We start from the raw sequence: 17,960 nt of genomic DNA, 5'->3' as shown, positions 1-17,960 counted from the left end.
TAGTATCCTTGAATCTAGAGTGGCGTTGCCATAGCAACCAGCTGAGTCACTAATGAAAAAAGAACAGTTGCACTATGACTAGGCTGACATTCTGTGACATTCTCTTATTTTACTGTAGCTCTAATGATGTCTTCAGTAGGAATGACAGAGTGGAAAGGGTCTGACCTCTCTATTAAACCTGCAACTGGTTTGACACGCTCTGCCTTTAGCCTAATGAATGTGAATTTCTGTGTGTGAATTCTGCCTTAGAGAAAAGCACTTTAGGAATTTGTCTGATACATATATTAGACTTGTTGATTCCATTGTTCCTTTAATGTAATCCCTTCTCTTTCAGATTAACATGGTAATGAAGCAGATGAGCCCCAAAAGCAAAACAGGAAGGGCAAAAATTAGTGAGAAGACATGACAGGGTGGTGCTAATCCATCACTGGTGACACGAAATTGGAGAAAACAACCAGAAGCCCCTTCTTTTTTTTTTTTTTTCCTGTACTTATTCTTTCTTTTTATTTTTTTTTTAATTGAAGTATTGTTGACACACAACGTTACACTAGTTTCAGGTATATAAGAGTTACTCAACAACTCTCTGGTTATGCTATGTTCGCCACAACTATGGCTACTAGCTTCTGCTCCTTCTTCAAACAGGATGAACCACAGGCATTTAAGCAAAAAAGCTAGCATCCTCTGCAAAGACAGAAAGGATCTTCTGGAAATATGGTCTGAGAGTTTCGTGATCCATATTCTCTTACTAGTCACTATATTCAGAGCACTGAGCTAGGCACCACAGGGTGTTACAAAGGATATCCTCAAGTCATTTAAAGTTTAAAGCTAAAGGGGGGGTGGAAAGGGTTAGTAACTTAAAAAGTATATAGACTACACATGGCCCCTACTACTGCCCAAAACCTTGTACAGAAACCAGCATGTTTGTATTTGCAAGTTTGAAAACTTAAAATTGATAAAATGTACAACTGCCATAACTTTGAGTATACAAATGGAGTTTAAAAATAAAATGAATCAAGACACTGTCATTGGGTTTGTAAAACAGTGAGAATGTTTTATTTATGTATTTTTTCCCACATGTACTTGTTTGCAAACATATGAACCTGTTTTAAGCCCAACATTGAGTTGCTTTCATCTGCACAAGAAGGGCCAAGAGAACTGGTGTCAGCATTTGCTGCAAATTATGTGGGAGTTTCTGAATTTGAGTGTAGGCATATACATTTCTTGATCAGCAGGAAAGAGGAGAGCTCATTCATTATTAAAGCAGCCTTCTAGCTAGCCTTTCATCAGCATAACACTGCTAAACTAATTTTCTTAGCCTATGACTTGAATTATATTATTCCTCTCCTCGAGATCTTAATTTACCACTTTTACAATGTCACTGTCTCCTAGCTCTTATAGATGATGGTTCCCCACTGCAAATGGAATCACACCTAATTCTGCTCCCTGATTTGCAATGCCCTCTACAGTTTTGCCCCAGAATTTCTATCCACACATATTTCCTATTCCTACCAGTGCTAGCCCTTCCTTCCTGCCAGACTTTGCACCCCCTGACCACAAAATGGCATTACCAGTTGTCATCTCCATAGTCTTCCCCTTGCACATCCAATCCTAACACATCCTTTGAGAAACTGTAAATGCTACTTCCTCCATAAGGATATCCTCTTACTGGCTTTTACTTTTGTAAATCAGGGCTTTCACTCAGTTGACTGCTCACCATTTTCTTAACACGTGCTTATTTTTTCTATTGACTAAATTGCTTGCCTGCCCTTTGAGAGCAGGCTTTATATTGTGTCTGTATTTCATGTACATACTCCATTCATTTACAGTCAGTCATGCCATAATGCATTAATTCGATAAACATCCATGAACATTAGGCCGTGGGAGAGCTAATGACCTGTAGGCAATTTCTGTAGACATTTAGAGTATGCAGTGTCAGGCATACAGACAGGGGTTGATGCAGACAGATTGTTAGGACCCAGCTGATACAGATGTTTTAGAGTCATCTAAGGATTTTGTAATTTATATTAAACCCTGCTTTGGCAGAGCTTTGGAGTCCCATGGAGGGGAGGGGACAGCAAGGTGGTGGGTGACTTTTTTTTTCCTGATTTAACCATAGCACTTTTGCTTTCCTCCACCCTATGGATTTACATTTCTCAGCGTTTGGGTTAAAATTTCTTCTGAAGAAAGGGCTCTTTTTGACTGAGCTTAGTTTGGAAACCTCTTTTCTGGGTAATGGAGAGCAGTTAATATTGTTAAGTGGAAAGGGACAAGCAGGTTCTGCCTCTGAGTAGAGACTGAATCCACACCAGGAAGTTAGGGATCCTTAGTCCTCTAGAGGCTCTCACACCACCGTGCATCTTTGACAGATATGCTATCACTATTTGTTTGCTAGTAAGAGGCAGAAAGTAAAGGTGGTTGATTAACCCCTTTAATACTAAGAGGGTTTGGGAGTATTCTGGCATTGTATTTTGCCCTCATTCACCCCAAAGTAAGGTACTTCCTTCTTCACTCTTCTTTCTGTGCATATTTCTTTTGTTTTCATGAGGTTCTTTACTTTGCCACACAAGGAGGTATTTGAAAGGACTGGAGAAGAAACTAAAATGGATGCCTGTCAACATGTATGATAACTAAATCGATACCTATGGAGAATATCATTAACAGTAGAAGGGACAGTGGAAATTGGGGACAGTGGAAATTGTATGGAAGGGACAGTGGAAGGGACAGTGGAAATTGTATGGAAAGAGAATAATATATGTAGGAGTAATTAGCACAGGAAATCAGCACAGCCTTTGATGTTGTGTCAGAGACAAAAATAGAAGAGTGCTCTGCCACAAAGCAGCAGCTACGCTCTGTGCAGACCATGTCTTCTCTGGACACCGCGCACCGGGAACACAGACCTCTGGCTGCCACCTCCTCAGCTGTTTTTGTTACACATTTTAGGATAATGAGTGGGAGAAACTCCCTGAGGGTTCCTAGGTACCAAACAATAGAAATAAACTTCATTTTATAGAAACAGACGTTTAAACAACGTGCCTGCCCCTCTTGCTGCCGAAAGAAATAGCACAACGAGAGACCTTCTCACTCATGGATCTGTTTCTGCCACAAAACATGTGATGTGTGTGGCAATCGGGAAGACAGTTCTTGTTCGAGTGACAAGTATTCATGCTTGAAGTGAGATGTGCTGTGTGCAAATTCTGGGTCAGCCATTTGAGGATAGAGGAACAATATCCCATAGGATCCGTAAAAGTACTTACAGTTAGTGCAGTCTTCATTTGGACAGCCCTCAGCACTGTTTTACTATTTGGATAGAACTGTTTACTGCCTGCCTACCCTCTTACATGTGCACAGAACAAATTTCTCCTATGAGCTGGTGAACTGGACGTCTGATTATGGCCCTGGCTTGACATTACAGCTCCCCTGTTTTGTTCGCCTGAAGCAGGTGGCACCTGGCTCGCAATCATATTTCTTAGTGTGAGACTTTCTAAGTCTAATTCCATCTGACTGACGTCACAGTGACAGGTTGTCTCCTCAGATATAACAAAGATGAATTTATAGCTTGATCTAAAATCAGTAGCTCCTTTGTGAATGTTGAACAGTACTGTGGACGAGAACCTCAAGTTTATAAACTTGTCCATCTGCCTCACAAGACTGTGAGATCCTTAACATCCTTGCGAAAAGGGCTTATGTTTTGTTCACCACTGAATGTCCTATGCTAAACAAAGTAGGCCTTCAAAAAAGTTTACTAAATGAATTTCAAGACCAATAACATAATACCACTCGTGTAGTCACAGTTTTTCCCATCACACTAGCTGGTGAGGAAGGCAGTGTTCTTCACTGATCACGGAGCTGTGGCCTAGATTAGTGTGGTAGAGATTGATGTTGGTAAAAGAGTGCATTGTTCCAGCTTCCATACCCCTACCCTCATTTACTTTCCTTCATAGCTCTTGTTCCTCCCTTTCATATTATATTCTTGTTCACTTACTTGTTTATTTTCTGCCTATCCAAATGGAATGTAAATTACATAAGGGCAAGAAATTTTTATCTTTACTGATGCATCCTAAAACAGTGCCTAGCATATATTCAGTGCTTAATTTGTATTTTGAACATAATAATATAGGATCAGTTAGTAAATGAATTGTTGAATGCAATTAGTTAATTAATTAATTAGTTAATAGACACCTTGTGCCAGCGATTGTAGCTAGATGCTTTATAAAATATTTAACACTTAAATACAAGGTCAACCCTGTCAGGTAAATGTTGCTTTTGTAGATTTGACATGTGTAAACTGAGGCTCAGAGAGGTTAAATAATTTGCCCAAAAGACATGCACAAGTAAGCTGCAGACCCAAGATTTTAACCTGGTTCTTTCTGATTACACAACTTGTGCCTTTTTTTTTTTTTTTTTTTTTTTTACAACATTTCACTTTGTTCAAAAGCTATAGTCAGGTAGCTTCACAGCCTTGAAAGATACAACTGTGGAAAGGGCTTTTAAGGGAGACTATTCAGTAACACTTTTGTGTTGAGTTTGGGATCCTCTGGTCTTCTCTTTCCCTATCCCCTCAGCTACATTTGACTTGGGTATCAAAACAAGACTTGCATGGGTACATTGGCTGAAAATAAAGCTTACCTGCTGCTAGTCTCTGCTCCTTGGACAGTTTTATTCTTTCCTCACTGTGTGCCAGCCAGAAGAACAGCTGTGAGCCTGTCAAGGGCTGAAGGGGAGTTCTGTGTTTGTCTACCAAGTGTCTGCAAACCTTGGGGCCATAGCTCACAGCACCGTGCACAGCCTACTGGGACTTGGTGAGACAACGGGAAGAAGGATTAAATGAATAACAAGCGTATTCAGGACAAAATAGAAATAAACCAGGTAGGGAGTTGAGTGGTGACAAGAAGAGGTTACCTGATGACTAATTGGGAAGAAGGACAAAAGCTGTGATCCTGAAGGACAGGGTGGAACAACACGTGATGTGGGTAACTGCTGTGGTTGCTGAGTCTATCCCATCAGGTGCTTTTTTCTTTTTTAACTTTTTCTGGTTTATGCCCTTGAGCTGTGCACTGGATGTGATGACTCAACTGGTAAGAGCCAGATGGTTTTCTACTATATCTTTATGGGAGTCCCCAGAAAGACAAAAATTTGAACTTTAAAACATCTTCAGTTGCCTTGAAATTTTAATTCTTTCTGTTTTTTTGTCTTTTTATGCTTCTTAATGAGGTATAATTTACATAAAATAACCAGCACAGATCATAAATGCACAATCTGATGAATGTCGACAAAGGTGCATACCCATGTAACCCACACCGCAAACAGGTTAGAAAATATTGACACCAGCTTAGAAAGTTCCCTTGTGCCCCTAGTATGTACTCTGTTTCTGGCTTCTTTTTTTTATTTTATGTTTTAACATTTATTCATTTTTGAGAGACAGACACGAGAGTGCGAGTAGGGGAGGGGCAGAGAGACAGGGAGACACAGAATCTTAAGTAGGCCCCAGGCCCTGAGCAAGTTGTTTTGTCTAAGATATTTGCCCATTTTCTAATTGGGTTGATTGGTTTTGTCCTGTTGGGTTTTGTTAGTTCTTTATACATTCTAGGTACTAGAATTTGTTGAATTTATCTCATCAATTATTGAATACAGGGTTTGCAAAATTTTTCTCCCATTACGTAGCTTATCTTTTCATCTTTTTAACAATGACTTCCACATAGCAATAGTGTTCATTTTGATGAGGCCCAACATACCCGTTTTTCCTGGTGTGGATTGTACTTCCTGTGTCAAGCCTAGGAACTCTGCCTAGCCCCAGATTCCCAAAATTTTCTCCTGTTTTTTTCTAAAACTTTTATAATTTTACATTTTAGATTTATGTCCACGATCCATTTTTGGTGGATTTTTGTATAAGGTGTGAAGGTTAGGTCAAGATTTGTCCCTTTGCCTGTGGATGTCCAATTGCTCTGGCATCATTTGTTAAAAAGCCTGTACTTCCTCCATTAAATTGTTTTTGCACATTTGTCAAAAACTAGGTCAGCATATTTGTGTAGGTCTATTTCTGGGTTCTCTCTTATGTTCTATTGATACATGTGTCTACGCTCTGCCTGTGCCTTTCCAAATGGTAGAATAAACTTGTTAGATATAGATAGATAGATAGATAGATAGATAGATAGATGATAGATAGATAGATAGGTAATAGATAAGAGGGAGAGAGAGAGAGAGAGAGAGAGAGAGAGAGAGAGAGAGAGAGAGAGATAACCAGCCACACTTGCTGGAAGTTTTACAGAAATTTCATTAAGCCTATAGATCTCTTCAGGGAGAAGTGGAATCTTTACTCTGTTGAGTCTTCCAATATGAAAACATGGTATATCTCTCCATTTATTTAGGTCTTTTTAAAAATTTCTTTCACAGAAGTTGTAATTTTCAGCATATAGATCCTATACATATTTTGTTAAGTATACACTTAAGTATTTTATTTTTTGGAGTAATTATAATGGTATTGTATGCAGTTTCACATGCCATTATTAGTATGTAAAAATAAGATTGATTTTTTTATGTTGACCATGTATGCTGTGACCTCACTTATTAGTTCTAGGAAGGTTCTTTGGTGGATTTCTTGGGACTTTTGACATAGACAATCATTTCATATGCAAGCAAAAATAGTTTCCTTTATTCCTAATATGTATGTTTTATTTCGTTTTCTCAACTTATAGCAGTGGCTAGAAGTTCCAGTATCCAGCGAGTGGCTAGAAGTGGCAAGAATGAACATACTTTCCTTGTTTCTGATCTTAGGGAAAAAGCATTCAGTCCTTCAACATTAACTGTGATGTAAGGTTTTTATAGATGCTACTTACTGTGGGGAGGTAGTACCTTAACTTAGTACCTTAACTCATTTTATCACGAGTGGGTGTTAGATTTTGTCAAATGTTTTTTTCTGTGTCAAATGATATGATTATATGAGTTTTCTTGATTTTATCAACCTTGTTGATATGATGGATTACTTTGATTGATTTTGGAGTAATGAATCAGCCTTGCACACTCAGGATAAATCCACTTGACCATAGTATGTAATTCTTTTAAATAATTTTTAGATTTGATGTGCTAGGATTTTGTTGGGAGTTTTGTTTATGTTGTTGTTTTGTGTAAAGTCGTGAGAAATATTAGTCTGAAGTCTCCCTGTTTGTGCTGTCTTTGTCTGGTTTTGGTATTAGGATAATACTATCCCAATAAAATGAGTTGGAAAGTGTGCCTTCTATTTTCAGAAAAAAAAGGTTGTATAAAATTGATGTTAATTTTTCTTTAAGTGTTCACTGGAATTCTCCAGCTACACCATCTGAGTCTGGAGATTTCTTTTTTATAAACTATTACATTATGAACTCAATTTCTTTAATTATTATAGGACTATTTGGATTTTCTGTTTCATCTTAGTTGAATTTTGATAATTTGTGGTTTTTCAGGAGATTAATTTTTCCTAAGTTGTCAATTTATGATCATAATGTTCAGAGTATTCCATTATCTTTTTAATAATTCCAAGATTTATAGTGATACCCTGCTTCATTCCTGATTTTGATAACTGCCCCACTGTCTTCCAGTGGGGAAGAGAAGTCTATGATATGTGAAGGTGGAGAGCTTCTTAGTCAGGCACTTGTGACAGAATCTCCCTAAAGATACCCCCCCCCCCCGAGTCTCTGGGCAGGAGCAAAGAAGCTTCCTGGTTGGGCCACATGTTTTGGTGGGGTCCTTCTTGCCAGTTCCTCCCACTAGCTTTGGTATCGGTAGGTGGAAGGGGGGCATATGTGGTCTCCAGTCTGGTAAGGAGAGAGAGCACTTGTTGGACACTTAGTGTTAGCAGTTTCCTCTAGCTCTATTCCTTCTGTGATGAAGTTGGGTTGGTTTCAGAAGGATGTTTTCAGAGGGACTTTCCCTCAGTCTAGTGGAGTAAATGAGCTGACCAGGGCTCCCTTCTATTGCTAAGCTGGTATCCAGGAAATACCAAGTCTGGGTCACCTTCTTCTGTTGGGTAGGGCCTGCAAAATACCTTGCCACCGTGCTGTTTCTCTCAAGTCAGTTTGCCTTCTTCTTATCACCTTTCCGAATATCCTTTGGCTGTCTCTTGAGTTATTTCCAGGACTTACAGTTGCACTTTCTGGGGATGAGCAAGGAGAAATAGGTCTACACCATTTTTTCCAGACTGGAAGTTATGTATACCCTTAACAGAGGAATTGTGTTTGGTTCTCAAATGTCTACTTTGTGTGTTTAGAAACTTAGTCATTCTAGGGGCAAAAGTCATCATTGCAGAATAGTTCCCAGGCATTGCTGCTCTGAGGCAGTGGCACAACTCTCAAGTTTCTTCTGGGACTTGATGCCTGCATCTGTCAGAGAAACAACTGGTAAGGATAATCAGTCAACAGGAGATTGTTTTTTAAAAAGGTCACTTTTTAAAGTCACTCAAGTACCACCACATGCATAATTATCTTCAGTTAAATGTTGCATATTATGAAATCTCCTTCCTTCTCTTTCCCCTTAAAGCTTATCTAAAAATTAATCTTAACTGGATTTAATATTTCCATAAGACAAAAGAAAGCAACTTTGTAGGGACTTATATGGGGTCTTACCATACCTCTTTATTTAAAGTTTTAGATTACTTTCCCCCAAAACTGAATGGTGAGAGCCTTTCTATTAAAATGCAGATTTGGTACTCAAAGAGCAAATCATAAATCAAAATCATGGGTTGAAATGAATATGATGAAATTTATTGGGAATAAGGATAAAACCTTTTACTTAGGTACAAAATGGTCATTAATAAATATGTAGATGGGGAAACAGTTCAACAACAGTTTATTTGAAAGCAGAATAAAGGACTCACTTACTGTGACCTGAAAAGCTATTGTAATCATAATATAAATATCAGAGCCAGAGTTACCTGGATGGCTGTTGGTTAAGCGCCTCACTTTGGCTCAGGTCATGATCTCATAGTTCTTGAGTTCAAGCCCTGCATCGGGCTCTCTGCTCTCAGCACAGAGCCCACTCTGGAGCCTCTGTCCCCCCACCCCTCTGCCCCACTCATGCTCTCTCTCTCACTCTCTCAAAAATAAATAAACATTAAAAAACATTATATATATATATATAATATATATATATATATATATATATATATATATATATATATATATTATATATATATATATATATATATATATATATATATATATATCAGAGCCAGGAGCAAGAGTTAAAATCCCTTCAAGCTCTTTTGTAGTATTGCTCCAATTTTAATGTGCATGCAGATTACCTGGGTATCTGGTAAAACTGAAGATTCTGATTTAGCAGATCAGGAGTAGGGCTTGAGCGTCTATGATCTAACCATCCCCAGGTGCTGCTGGTTCTGTCAGTCAGTGGACCACACTTTGAGGAGCAAGGCCCTATACTATGCAGATCATTTATAGGGTGAGATATTAATTTATAGGCAAGCAGCACATCTTAAGAAAATCTGAGAATAAATTTGCTTAGAGAAGATAAGGCAGGATAGTTAGAAGTTAGAAACTAAGGTTCATGAGTAACAGTAGAACGGTCAACCCTTAATCAAGTAAGAGCTCTTTCACATTGAGAATATAAACCATCCACAGAAACAGGCAAACAATTTAACAGTAACAACAAAAATCTCACAAGACCAAACACGGATAACCAATTAACATTCGAAAAGATGTTTGGCCTCAGCAATGATTATGGCGTGCAAAATAAAACAACGATGAGATACCATTTTTTTTCAGCTAGTGTAGACAAAAATTTAAAAGCTTGATGTAGTCCAGAGGGAAAATAGGGTTTGTCATACATCGCTGATGGAATATGAATTATCAAAAGCTTTTTGAAAAGTAATCCAGCATTATTTACTATACTAAAGAATGTGAATATATTTTGACTTAGCATTTCCACTTGTGGGCATGTTCACTACTAATGAAATAAATCCGAAATTATTGATATACTTACAAAGATATTTAACTGCAATGTTGTTGTGGGAAAACGCTTGGAAACTACCTGAATGTCCTCAACTAGTGACTGACCAAATTGTGGCATATGTAACATAAGGGAGAATTTTCTATAAATTCCTACCTTCCAAGGGTGGACTGATGAAGTAGTAAGCTCCTTGAACTAGAATGTTCAATCATAGGCCACCAGAAATACTATTAGTGTAATTTTTGTAGAGGTGAGACAACAATCTGTATGATTTCTGAGTTTCCTTCTGACTCTAAAACTCTGTGATTCTATAAATTGGGTACAGTGAACCTCAATAAAAGAAAGGAAGAAGAGGAAGGGAGGCAAGTTTCCTATCCTATTTTTATCTGCTTTCCTCAGTTTACAATTGGGACTTTGGCAGCTGGTTTAAGAGGTGGAGTATTTCATTCGCATGTATAGAGGCCAGCAACTGAAGTTATTTGTTTGAATACATAATAAATTAAGAAAAAATGGTTATTGGGTTCTCTATCCCTAGTTATTGAAACAAGATCCATATTTCAGAAAATTCCTCCTTTATATTCATAGTCACTAACGGAAAGTGACTAATATGTGACTGGGCAAGAACACAGCGTCAAACACCCTGAGCATATGGATAAGTGACTCTCTGTGTGTCTAAAATCAATGGAGCCTGATGCCTGCTTCTTTGCCAGGAGCGTGGACCAGCATAAATGCACTTAGGGACGGGAGAACAGCATCTTATTATGTATTGGGATGGGGGTGAGCGGCTGGATGCCTGCATTTCCCTACATCAGTGGTTTGCAAACTGTGACACTTCCTCAGAGGTGCTTCTGGGGCCCAGCAAGCACTTGTTACAAGTGCTTAAAATATGTTTAAATAGTTATTTTTAAAATTGTAATTAAAAACTGAACTAGCAAACATATTAAAATATGATATATGCCAAAATTTTAACACACTGGAAACCACCAAAATATTAATGTACATTATCATTGTCTGTTTAATAAGTAAATATTACAAATGTCAGTGTATAGGTTTGTATAAAAATATTTTTGCTTGTCTTACAGTGCAATATAATATTTCAATTGGAAAATAGGAACTTAAACTGCTAAAATTTTTGATAGTCACTGCCTCAGATCACAAGTTAACGAAGATAGAAAAGTAAATGTAGAGTGGTAAAGCCTGAGAAATTACTATTAGAATGGCTCATTCATATATAGTAAAACCTTGGATTGTGAGTAACTTGTTCTGTGAGTTTTCCACAAGACAAGAAAATATTTCTAATAAATTTTAACTTGATAATTGACTAATGTCTTGCAATATGAATTGTACGTGATGCCGAATGTCACATGATCACAACTGAAGCAATGGTTTTCTCTCTCTCTCTTGCTGAGGGACTGTGGGTGATCATCTCCTATGCTTGGATGCTCGGTCTCAGGCCATGGTGTTTGGCAACCATCAGTGATTTTTCAGACTTGCAGGTGCCCAGAACAGGCACTTATGTATTTTTTGTCACTTCAAAGCACCTATGGACAGTCCTTTGCTTTTCCATACAAAAGTAAGCTTAGGAATTCTTTGCTTTATTCCAGGTCAGGCTGCCTGCAGATATAGACCCTTTCTTCTGATGCCTTACTGCCAGTTACATTAAATACAGTATATGACAAGAGTTTATTAATACTGTATTGTAGTCAACATCCATGAGAGCATATAAAATGGCCCCCATTCAGAAAAAGATTCCTTTGAGCCAATAGATAGCAGTGAATTCCAATAGTGATAATGAAAGTTGTCCTACACAATGACCCTCCTCCCTCATCTCCCTCACACCAACCACAAAGGTTTTCAAAGGTAAGTGCAGGTTAATCTGTTTATTTTTCTTATATTTTTAATTTTCTTTATTATTTTGTCTTATATTACAGTATTCTAATCATTTTTATATGAATATTTTGGGGTTGTGGAATGACTCATCTGAGTTTCCATTATTTATGATGGGGAAATTCGCTTGATATACAAGTGCTTTGAATGACAAAGCACATTTCCAGAACAAATTATGCTCACAAACCAAGGTTTTACTGTATTTCTCAAATCTTTAACTGGTCCTCACCTCCTTTCAAACTTCCCACCTTAAACACAAAACTCTTTATTCTACTTTAAAACATTTGAATTTATTTTTACCTTTTCAGAATCTCAGGCTCATCTTCCCTCATTTTTTTTTTTTTTTTTTTTTTTGTCATTTTGTGGAGAGAGCAAGTGAGTACTGGGAACTGACTACAGTTGAGGTGAATGCTGGTGATAAGGGTTAATGCGATGACTTGAATGATAGTTTCTATTCAAGGGAGAGAGTTCTTATAACACTCAATTCTTCTTCTATTGCAAACAGGTTTTCAGAAATTAAATAAGCTTGGAAACTTTCTAGCACAGGATTCAGAGTTTGACTGCCTAGTTTCAAATTCTAGGTCTACCATTTTAAATCCAAATCTGGTACCCTTTCTTCTATGGTATGCCTTCTTTCATAGCTGCAAGACAGAGCTGTGAAAGTTAAATGGGTGGCTGATTTTTTTTTCTCTTCATTATTTTTGGTAGATATGGAATTCTGATAGCACTTGACATTCATTCACTCCTCTAATATTTATTTTGTGTAAACATGTAAGACCATTGGCAATGCCTACACTGTGCAAAGCAGAAGAGGAAAGGATTTTACAAAGAGAGATCAGTTAGGAAAACAAAACAAAATCACCCCAGTTTTAACAGATATATCTCACTAGCTCCCTGTAGACACTTTTATTATCCCATTTGACAGATGAGAAATTTGTGGCACTATGAGGTTAATTTTCTTGCCCAAGTTCACACAGCTACCAGGTGGTAATACCACTAACCCTATAAAAGCCAATAAGAAGGCAGGCCCATAACTTCTTGAGAAGTACCTTTTGTTTTTCCCTGTGTCTGGAAATGATTTTTTATGTCTGGTTTAATTTTTTTTCTTTAAATGGCTTTTTTAAGGTCTAAGAAAATAATATTTTCAATGGGTTGTGTCATACCATAATATAACAATGGCAGGGGACTTTTAAATTGAGTGGCTGACAAGAATTATTATAATATAAGGGGCATCTGGGTGACTCAGTTGGTTAAGCGTCGGACTTCAGCTCAAGTCATGATCTCACAGTCTATGAGTTTGAGCCCCATGTTGGGCTGGGATCTATGCTGTCAGCTCAGAGCCTGGGGCCTGCCTCAAATTCTTTGTTTCTCTCTCTCTCTCTCTCTCTCTCTGCCCCTTCCCTGCTCGTGTGCACTCTCTCTCTCTCTCTATTTATATGTTAAAAATAACATATTTTTTAATGTTATTAAAAAATAAACATTAAACATTTTTTAATTATTATAATATAAGTCAAAAATGTGCTCTGATTAAACAAGAAACAGTTATCCACAGTGTAGAAGAGAAAGTCACATTTCCTAACCTGGGAGTTCAATGTCAATTAGTATCCAGGTACTTAGGGGAAACACATACAAGATCTTGATGCACTAACAGTGTGGTGAGGAAGGCAGCTTATCTGAGAAATTGGGAATCTAGTAACCACTTGAAAGAAGACTATAATTTATAAAAGCAACCATTTCCTAAAGACAGCCATGTCAGTGATAGCTCTGACCCTGCAACTAGGACCAAAGTAAAGGACAAAGGACTGCAAATCCATAGTAGTAATTCCAGTATAAATTACGTACTGACTAGAGTTAATCAGCGGTTAATTCAGAAAAGGTGGAGAAGAGGAGTAACAATATTACTATTCATCAGACACCTACTAGGTATTAGCCAGTGACTCTGTTAAACACTGTCTGTAAGTTATGCCATGTAAACCACAAGAGAACACCCTGAAGCGTTACCTCCGTATTACGGATGAGGCAATAGAACTACATTAGACCACATAACATGCTCACGATTACCGAGGTGATGAAACTTCCGTCAAGCTTAGACTTTAGGTTAGAGTTTAAGCCTGTGATCTTTCTACCTCATGAAGATTATTCAGCTATTACTGAACATAGAGTCTTATTTGTTTCTAGAAGCGCTCTGGTTATTTAAGCAATAGAGTTTTGTCTTCAGAAAATAAGACTCTCATTCTCAGTTCACCACATCAGCTAGAAAGGTATATAAAATAGGTATGAAAAGCAAAATTGACCTGTGCTTAACAGTAACCCATTACAGCTGCCAGAGGTTTTGACTCCTGGAGCTCAGAAGGGTCTATAGCTGGTGCCTAGAGTTTGCAAATCCCATATATCATAATAATGCATTCATTATTCATTGTTCAACAGGTAAAGGGCTAGGATTAAAAGTGATTCACTGGAGAAAACAGATAAAGACTTAGCGAAAGGATAGTCATTCTGCTAACTATAGAGGGAAGAAAACAATAAGAAATATTATTTTTTGATTGGTTGCTACTCATGTAAGTAGATTAATATTCTGAGTGTCATCTTTGTGAGGAAAGAATTGTTGGGACCCAGAAAGAAAATGGTGGTTTCTTCTATTTCTAAAAGGCATTTGTGTCTTAAGCAGAAATATGGATCGAAAATGGGTAACAAATAAGAATTTTGAACATAATTAATCATAATAAATTATTAATTCAATTTCAGCTCTGTGTACATAGTCCAAGAGATTTAACTTCAAGAAAAAATTATGTTCAAGTCAGGAGAAAATAGCTGATTGAGAAACATTGACGATAAATTCCCAATACTACTAAGGTGAGAGCATTCTTCATTTTTGTTCTAATTGTGTATAATATTGAAATAAGGAATATTTCTGGAAGCTCTGCTTAGCTGTTTCAGATGAGCTATTTTTATGAAAAATAGTCTTTATTACAGATAATCATTCGTATGAGATCATAGATACGAAATGCCTTGCACTGTGCCTGCCATAGGTGTTGCTCAGCTGTTGTTTTTCCTTATTGGACTCTAGCTGTTCAGACTTGTTCCGTGATCCAGCCTCCATTTAGGTGCTATTACCTGAACTGTAATCACTTCAGAGGGAATAATAACTTCTGGGTATTGTTGTTTCTTTCATTAACCAAAATCTATACAATTAAAGTAGATGTGATAACCCATGCTAAATTCATATTTTCTTCAAAAAAATAAGATATCAGTTCACCAGGCTTTGTCATTTGTTAACTATCGTGGTCTAAGTCTAATCCTTTTGATGCTGATAAGAAGAAAAAAAAAGGTGCTTTTTACCAGCTGGATGAAATCACAGTAAGATAGCCAGAAAAATGATTTATGTTCTGATCCCAAGAGAGTAATCAATTTACACTCTGAAGCATGAAATCTGATTGCCCTTTCTCTAATGTAAAACACCATGTACTACAATTTACTGGCCATAAAACTACTCATCCATAGTCAAAGCATTTTGCTCCATGATTTCTCTATGCAATCTTCAAAGAAAGGATTGATATGAAATTAATCAACTATTGACTCCATATAGAGAATCCCTGCCCACCTTTTTAAACTCTGCTTGGAAAAGAGACCTCCATAAATTATTAATGGAATTCTGCAGTTCATGTCATAATTTATTTCCTTCCAATGCCTACTGATTTTTTAGGCCTCCAGAATCATGAATTTGTCTTTCCACATATCTTGTTTTCTTCCCTGGGTTATAAAGTTAGACAACTTTCCCAGATTTTCAAGCTTATTACTGCAATCACCCTTTCTTCCAATGTCATTTTCATTCAGAAAAGAATGATTTCATTTACACTACTTTAAAGATAGTAGATTTCTAAATAATTCCAAATTCACTCCCTACCAATCACTTTACATTCAAATGTCTCGTTGATGCTTATGTTACAAGAATTAGACTAAAATCTTACTGAACATAAGATTTTCAAACAGTTTGAATAAAAGTATTTGGATCTTATAGAAATAAATATTTGTGTAAACATGTCCAAAATTTTCATAATCTGAATAGAGGCATGTTTCATTATCAATCTCACATCTTGTCTGTGGTTTCTCTTATTCAAAAACTGGTATACATAAAAATAGAAAGCTTAAATTTTTATTTTCAAAATGTTTTGAATCTTGAAGATTCACCTTCTCTTTCCAAGAAGTTTTATGTCACTGAGCTTATTTTAAATACCACTTTCAGCTTTATGTTAAAGTCATTTTTACATTTGCCTTTAAATTTTTTTTTCTACTTAGAAGTGGGACATAACACCTATTGTCTCTTAGTCTGCAATACTGACAACTGGAAAAAAAAAAAACAGTAACAATTTCAAGAGCAAAAAGTTTTAGTCACAATATGGAGGAAAAAAAATATTTAGTTTAAGGTTAAGTGATTCTTTTATTTTTTTCATTTTGAGGGGAAGAAGGGGCAGAGAGAGAGGGAAAATGAATCCCAAGCAGGCCCAGCACAGAGCCTCAATGTGGAGGGGTGGTGGGGTGGGGGGCTCCATCTCATGACCCTGAGATCATGACCTGACCCTAAAGCAAGTTGGATGCTTAACCCCTAACAGACTGAGCCACCCAGGGGCTTCTACAAAGAAATTATTCTAATAGCATAACTTCTCTTCTCAAGTACCAGGAGAATATAATAACTTTTAACATAACTATGGCTTTTCCTTGAGTACGTTCCATCTAGAGCAAAAGTCTTGCTAAATCATCAGCTCTCACCTCTATTTACAAGGGTCTGTCTTTGATTACAAGAAAACCAAATTTAGTAGTGCTCTGTACTCCAAGCACGTTCCTCTTCTTATAAGAGGAACTGTCAGTTATAATCACTTCAAAATAGGTGTTAGAGGGTTACCAAGAACAACAATTTGAAGCTTCTAATATATTGGATGTGTAAAACTGAAACGATAGATTTAGTCAAATAAGAATGGCAGACTTTTCCTGGAATTTGAAAGAGGCTGTTTAATACTGTTTCTGGTGTTCTGGTAACCAATATTAAAAGTCAGGAAATTTGTGAGTTTTATAATTTTTTTAAATTATGTTAATTTTGAAGAATTTTGTAATTTTTCCAGGGCAAGTTAAATTATTGAATCACCCAGTTCCTTGCTACACAAAGTATGGTCCATGAACCACACTGACATTGGTCTGGAGTCATGTTGGAAATACTGAATGTCAGACCTGATGCGGAATATTCATTTTCAATGAGATCCCCAGGTGTTGCAGAAGCATATAAAGGTTTAAGAAACACTGAACTAGTTAACATTGCTTCTTGGAAGGGCCAAAACCTCATCATGACAGTTTGTGGGTCTGTATGCGGATGTAGACTGCTGTGCTGGAAATGGATCACAGGTGCACTCAAGCCCTCAGCCCTCAGAGCAGGTGGGTGGAGGCTGACTCAGCCAGAACCCCCAGAGCAGTCGCTACAGTTGCAGGTGGTCTTATCCATTAACCCCAGTGTGCCATATCCACATCATCATTTTCTATGTGGGCTGCTACATGATAAAAGGTAGCAATGCACTGCTCTGATGAATTACATTTAATGGTATATTTTGATGGGAAGGATTAAAGAGAGAAAGTAAATAGAAAGGGGAAATCAAAGCAGACAAATCAAAAGTGAGGAAGTCAGAATAAGCTTGGATATTTGCTTCAGTTCCCCAATTCCTTGCAAAGTTACATAAGTAGAGTTTATACAACAACCAGGCAATGTTGGAAGAATAGTTCCTGGCTGGCAAGGTTTCTTTTTCTTAGTTTTTGCTTTAATATAAACCAGCGTAGCCTAAAACATGAACAGAATTGTTTAGCAGTAAGCCCTTGGCAATGGCAACAGAAGAATCACTGAATAATAATGGAACATAGACCAAACTAGGAAAAAAAAAAAAAAAAAAAAAAAACATTTCTCTTATCCACATTTGTTGAAGCATTTGTCCAGTGCTTTGAAGAGAGTGGCTTAGAAGCTGATATAAGAAGCCAAATCTATAGCAATTGTTACTGTTATACATGGGCTTGTTATTTAGTTAATTTTTCACTTAATATTTTAACTCTTATTACTTAATATGGGTCTGTCTTTCTCAATGAACATTTTTTAAAGGTCAAAA

At 37.0% G+C, this 17,960-nt stretch overlaps 1 long non-coding RNA gene across 1 annotated transcript in view; it reads left to right on the top strand.

Annotated features, from left to right (window-relative positions):
• The first annotated feature begins 14,563 nt into the window (after nt 1-14,563).
• The window catches only part of LOC147584260 (uncharacterized), a 64,446-nt gene continuing 61,049 nt past the window's right edge, over nt 14,564-17,960 (top strand). Inside the window, exon 1 of the long non-coding RNA XR_015246443.1 lies at nt 14,564-14,673. This is a non-coding gene — a long non-coding RNA (uncharacterized LOC147584260). The remainder of the gene's footprint in view (nt 14,674-17,960) is intronic.

Source organism: Puma concolor, chromosome A1 (assembly GCF_028749965.1).
Source record: "Puma concolor isolate L17-30 chromosome A1, mPumCon1.1.hap2, whole genome shotgun sequence".
NCBI classification, from domain to species: domain Eukaryota; kingdom Metazoa; phylum Chordata; class Mammalia; order Carnivora; family Felidae; genus Puma; species Puma concolor.
This window is presented reverse-complemented; position numbering and strand designations above follow the sequence as displayed.